The sequence below is a fragment of the Bubalus kerabau genome, chromosome 3, assembly GCF_029407905.1.
Source record: "Bubalus kerabau isolate K-KA32 ecotype Philippines breed swamp buffalo chromosome 3, PCC_UOA_SB_1v2, whole genome shotgun sequence".
In the NCBI taxonomy this organism is placed as follows: domain Eukaryota; kingdom Metazoa; phylum Chordata; class Mammalia; order Artiodactyla; family Bovidae; genus Bubalus; species Bubalus kerabau.
In genome coordinates this window covers 44,538,208-44,543,646 of record NC_073626.1, presented here as the reverse complement: position 1 = coordinate 44,543,646, position 5,439 = coordinate 44,538,208, and the positions used below count along the sequence as shown (strand labels likewise).

General features: G+C 50.9%; 1 pseudogene; it reads left to right on the top strand.

The window, feature by feature from the left end:
• Window positions 1–572: 572 nt before the first annotated feature.
• On the top strand, window positions 573–2,624 carry LOC129647242 (heat shock factor protein 1-like; annotated as a pseudogene).
• The last annotated feature ends 2,815 nt before the right edge of the window (window positions 2,625–5,439 follow it).

Genomic DNA, 5,439 nt, shown 5'->3' with positions numbered 1-5,439 from the left:
ATATCCCAAGCAGTGAACCCGCAGCCTCCTTTCCCCAGCCGGATCCCAGAAGACCGGCAATCCACTTTCAATCACCCAGGAGTCTGATGCTTGGAGGCAACTGCATCCCTCAAAGAAAAATACCCACAGATACAGATGTTTGGATGTGATTCAAATAAAAATCTTTAAAAAGTCTTTACTGAATGTGTTACTATATTGTTTCTGTTTTACGTTTTGGTTTTTTGGCCACAAAGCAGGTAGGATCTTAGCACCTCGGATCCCTCCTGCACCAGGGATCAAACCCACACCCCCTGCATCGGAAGGCAGTCTTTACTACTGGACAGCCAGGGACGCCCCTGATTCAAAACTTTTAAAGTATGGATTGTTTCTGAATAACTCACAGTAAGGCTACTAGTTCCCACCTGGATACCACAGTGGCCCACCAGCTTGCGGGTGGCTTGCTTTTAAGCAGTCAGTTTTCAGGTCAAGACCACTAGGCATTTAAGGGAGATTTTGGACAGGAACAAAAAATTAAAATAAAAAGCAACAAGGAGGAGAGCCGGCGGAGCTGGTGGGAGCGCGCCTGTTGCAAGATGGCGGCAGCCACGCGGTCCCCGCCGGTCGCGGGGCCGGTACCGGAAGCGCCTGCGCGGCCTCCGGTCAGACGGATCTCCATCCCACCGACGGCCCCTGGCTCAAGCGGGCCCAGCAACAATCCGGCCTTTCTGGTCAAGCCGTGGACCCTCCTGAGTGACCCCTGACAGACACGCAGAGCTGTGTCCTCGTGCTCGACCAGGCTGGCTGGCTGCCTGAGTCCCCGAGCAAGGCGCGGCCAGCCTCGTGCGGCGGCTCGACCCCTGTGGCTTCCGGAAGGTGGTCCTCATCGAGACCGGCAGCCGGGTCAGGCCAGAGTCGATGACCCCGAGTGCCAGCACCGCGCTTCCTGCACGGCCAGGAGTAGCTCCTGGAGAACAGTCAGGAGGGAAGTGACCGTGCGTCCACCCTGAGGAGTGAGGACATAAAGCTTCGCCAGGACAGTGTCACCAGGCTGCTGACCGCCTTTCCGTGGATGAAGGGGAAGCAGGAGAGCACAGACCCCAACCCACCCCGCATGAAGCAGAGGACGAGGGCCCATGGCGGGAGGTGGCCGGCCTGCCGCAGAAGCACGCCAGGCCCGTCCACGTTCTCATCCGGTTGGCACGTCCAGCCGGATCCTGCAGGTGATGAGAACGATCCCGGTGATGCTGAAGACGGCGGATCGTCACATCCCAAGCCCCAGAATAGCTGGCAATACTCCCTAGAGCAGGTCCACTACAGCCCCTATGAGGCTCCCGCCTGGCCTACAGCGGCCCCAGCCTCTCCTCCCCAGATGCTGTTGCCAGCCCTGGACCCATCATCTGTGACATCACTGAGCTGCCCCCAGCAGCCCCTTGGCAAAGAGAGGCCCCTGTCCAGCAGGCCCTTGGTTGGAATCAAGGTGTCCCCCCACCCCCCAGCCCACCTCAGAGCCCCTGGGGCAAGGATTCCAGTCTTGGTCGCAGGCATCCATCCTCCGTGGTGGAGACTCCCTTGTCTCCAGCTCAGTTCAGTTCAGTCACTCATTTGTGTCCGACTGCAGCACGCCAGGCCTCCCTGTCCATCACCACCTCCCGGAGCCTACTCAAACTCATGACCATCACCTCCCTGATGCTATCCAACCATCTCATCCTCTGTTGTCCCCTTCTCTTCCCACCTTCAATCATTCATTCCATCAGGGTCTTTTCCAATGAGCTGGTTCTTTGCCTCAGGTGGCCAAAATATTGGAGTTTCAGCTTCAGCACCAGGCCTTCCAATGAATATTCAGGATGATTTCCTTTAGGATGGACTGGTTGGATCTCCTTGCAGTCCAAGGGATTCTCAAGAGTCTTCTCCAACACCACAGTTTGAAAGCATCAATTCTTCGTTGCTCAGCTTTCTTTATAGTCCAACTCACATCCATACATGACTACTGGAAAAGCCATAGGTTTGACTAGACGGACCTTTGTTGGTAATGTCTCTGCTTTTTAATGTGCTGTCCAGGTTGGTCATAGCTTTTCTTCGAGGGAGCAAGCGTCTTTTAATTTCATGGCTGAGTCACCAGCTGCAGTGATTTTAGAGCCCAGCCACCGTCATTGACTCCATTCTGTGGGAGAATCTGAGCCTGCCGCCCAGGCCACATCGACCACACCCTTTACAGATGGGGGGTTGGGGGGAGCGCCCTCCCCACAGTCCCTGCCCCTCCCGGCCCCACCCCCGCCCCCCATCAGGTGCCTCAGCCTAACCCACCTGGACAGTTTGGCTCACTCCCCGCAGAGGTCTGGGGGCGCCCGTCTCTTCCCCAGCCCCTCCTGCTGTCTGCATTACCGAGTCCAGTCAGGGACCGAGCTCAAGGACCACTTGGATCCACATACTCCAACCTGGATGACCTGCAGACCAGGCAGACTAGGCACGGCTTCCACGTGGACACCAGCGCCCTCCTGGATCTGTTCTGCCCCTCGGTGACAGTGCCCAACAGGAGCCTTCCTGACCCAGGCAGCAGCCTGGCCCACAAGCCCCCAGGCCTCTGGAGCCAGAGAACAGTAGCCCTGACTCCAGGAAGCAGCTCCTGCAGGTCCCAGGCTCTGTGACGGCCAGCAACCTTCCGGTGCACTTCGAAATAAAGGAGGGCTACTGCTTCTCCCAGGGGGAAGACCACGGAGGGGATTCCACCATCTCCCTGCTAACTGGGAGGAGGGCCGGCCTGTGCCCTTCCCCACCCCTCCCAATGCAGGGCTGGTCTCAGGAGCCTGGTAACTGGTCTGCCATGGCCCCCAGTCAGCACCAAGGGCCACTCCTGTGTGCCATCCCTTGCTTGGCCCTTCACAGCCACACTCGGACTGACCACTTCAGGTAAAACTGTATTTTGGACTTTTTACATGAGAGATACCTCCCCACACACACCTTTTGCCTTTCTCCTTCCGTTGAGATGTTGTTGTCTTTATTCACTCAGTCGTGTCCAACTCTTTGTGACCTCATGGACTGTAGTCCACCAGGCTCCTCCGTCCTTGGGATTTCCCAGGCAAGAATACTGGAGTGGGTTGCCATTTCCTTCTCCAGGGGATCTTCCCAACCCAGGGATCAAACTTGGGTCTCCCGCACTATGGGCAGATTCTTTACCACCTGAGCCACCAGAGATATACAGATACATGTGTGGATGGACACACGAGACAGGCAGAGATCTATGAACATCTGGGCTCTGTCTGTGGCTGGGAAAAAAACAATACGGAGGAAACAGAGAAGAGGGAAACGCCTCATAAATTATAATAAACTTCCTCATAGATAAACTAGAGTATCTATGAAAGAAAAACAGGATGCTGTAAAAAAAAAATTATCAAGAAGGTGCAGTAAGATGATCAATAGTATATGAGAAATAAAACCTTAAGTCCAATTTTAAGATCTAGATTTTATTACTTCTTATGATGGAAAGAGGCTACTGGCATTTAAAAAACAATTGTCATTATCCTTAGCTCAAGCAACCAACAAAAGTATGTACCTTCTTTTTTGTAAAAAAACAATCGTCATTATCCTTAGTTCAAGCAACCAACAAAGTTATGTACCTTCTTTTTTTTTTGTCTTGAAAATGACTGAAATCTCTAAAGAAAGAAATGTACCTTTCTCCAAGAAATTCTTTCTCTGAGAAATTCTTGTGAGTACCTAGTTAACTGGAGAAATTGAATCTCGCCCTAAATATTGAGGAGGCTCTTTAAGGCATAGGCAGTTAAAAATTAAAAGCTGGCTTGGTTAAACCTTAAGCACGGCCTTCTAGGGGGAAGGTGACTTCTCCGTGTCTCTGAGATATAAATGTCCTACATGGTCTTACTAGGTTGCTCTATTGTGTGTGTGTTTGTTTATATTAGGCCTATAAGAGGTCTTTTCCTGTTCTTACTCAGTGGCCAAATGATGGATCCTTTTAAAATTAGAGAAACTAATAAATTATTCTCATTGTAAACAACTGTTTTGTTGGTACCTATAAAACACCGGGGTTTCCTTGGTGGCTCAGATGGTAAAGAATCTGCCTGCAATACAAGAGACCTGGATTAAATCCCTGGGTCGGGAAGATCCCCTGGAGAAGGGAATGGCAACCAACTCCAGTATTCTTGCCTGGAGAATCCCATGGGCAGAGGAGCCTGGTAGGCTGCAGTCCATGGAGTATAGCAAAGAGTTGGACACGACTGAGTAACTACACTGAGAAATTATTATCTGTTTTAATTATTTAGGAATTGTATTCATTTGACACTGCAAATATTTACAAAGGAACTCTTCGTATTGAATAGAGAGCATATGTGCAAAATCCCAAAGGGAGAAAGACACATCCCCTGTTTTGTTTTGTTTTGTTTCTGTTCTGTACCAGTTCACCTCTCAGGAGCCAAAATCTTTTACTGGTTTCTTCTGCATCTTCCCAGATGAAAGTGAAAGTGAAAGTTGCCCCATCCTATTTGACTCTTTATGACCCCATGGGATTCTCCAGGCCAGAATACTGGAGTGGGTAGCCTTTCCCTTCTCCAGGGGATCTTTCCAACCCAGGAATCGAACTGGGGTCTCCTCCATTGCAGGCGGATTCTTTACCAACTGAGGTGTCAGGGAAGCCCTCTTTCCGAATAGAGGTGACAAACTTTATTTTCTTGGGCTCCAAAATTACTGGAGATGGTGACTGCAGCCATGAAATTAAGAGACGCTTGCTCCTTGGAAGAAAAGCAATGACCAAGCTAGACAGCATATTAAAAAGCAGAGACATTACTTTGCCAACAAAGATCTGTCTAGTCAAACTTATGGTTTTTCCAGTAGTCATGCATGGATGTAGAGTTAGACCATAAAGAAGGCCATAACTGAAGAATTGATGCTTTCAAACTGTGGTGTTGGAGAAGACTCCTGAGAGTCCCTTGGACTGCAAGAAGATCAAGCCAGTCCATCCTAAAGGAAATCAGTTATGAATATTCATTGGAAGGACTGATGCTGAAGCTGAAGCTCCAATACTTTGGCCACCTGATGTGAAGAGCTGATTCATTGGAAAAGACCCTGATGCTGGGAATGATTGAAGGTGGGAGGAGAAGGGGACAACAGAGGATGAGACGGTTGGATGGCATCAACTTGATGGCCATGAGTTTGAGCAAGCTCTGGGAGTTGGTGATGGACAGAGAAGCCTGGTGTGCTGCAGTCCGTGGGGTCGCAAAGAGTTGGACACGACTGAGCAACTGGACTGAACTGAACTGCTGCTGCTGCTGCTGCTAAGTCACTTCAGTCGTGTCCGACTCTGTGCGACCCTATAGACGGCAGCCCGCCAGGCTCCGCCATCCCTGGGATTCTCCCAGCAGGAACACTGGAGTGGGTTGCCATTTCCTTCTCCAGCGCATGAAAGTGAAAAGTGAAAGTGATTGTGAAGCTAATTACGATTCGGCATCAGAA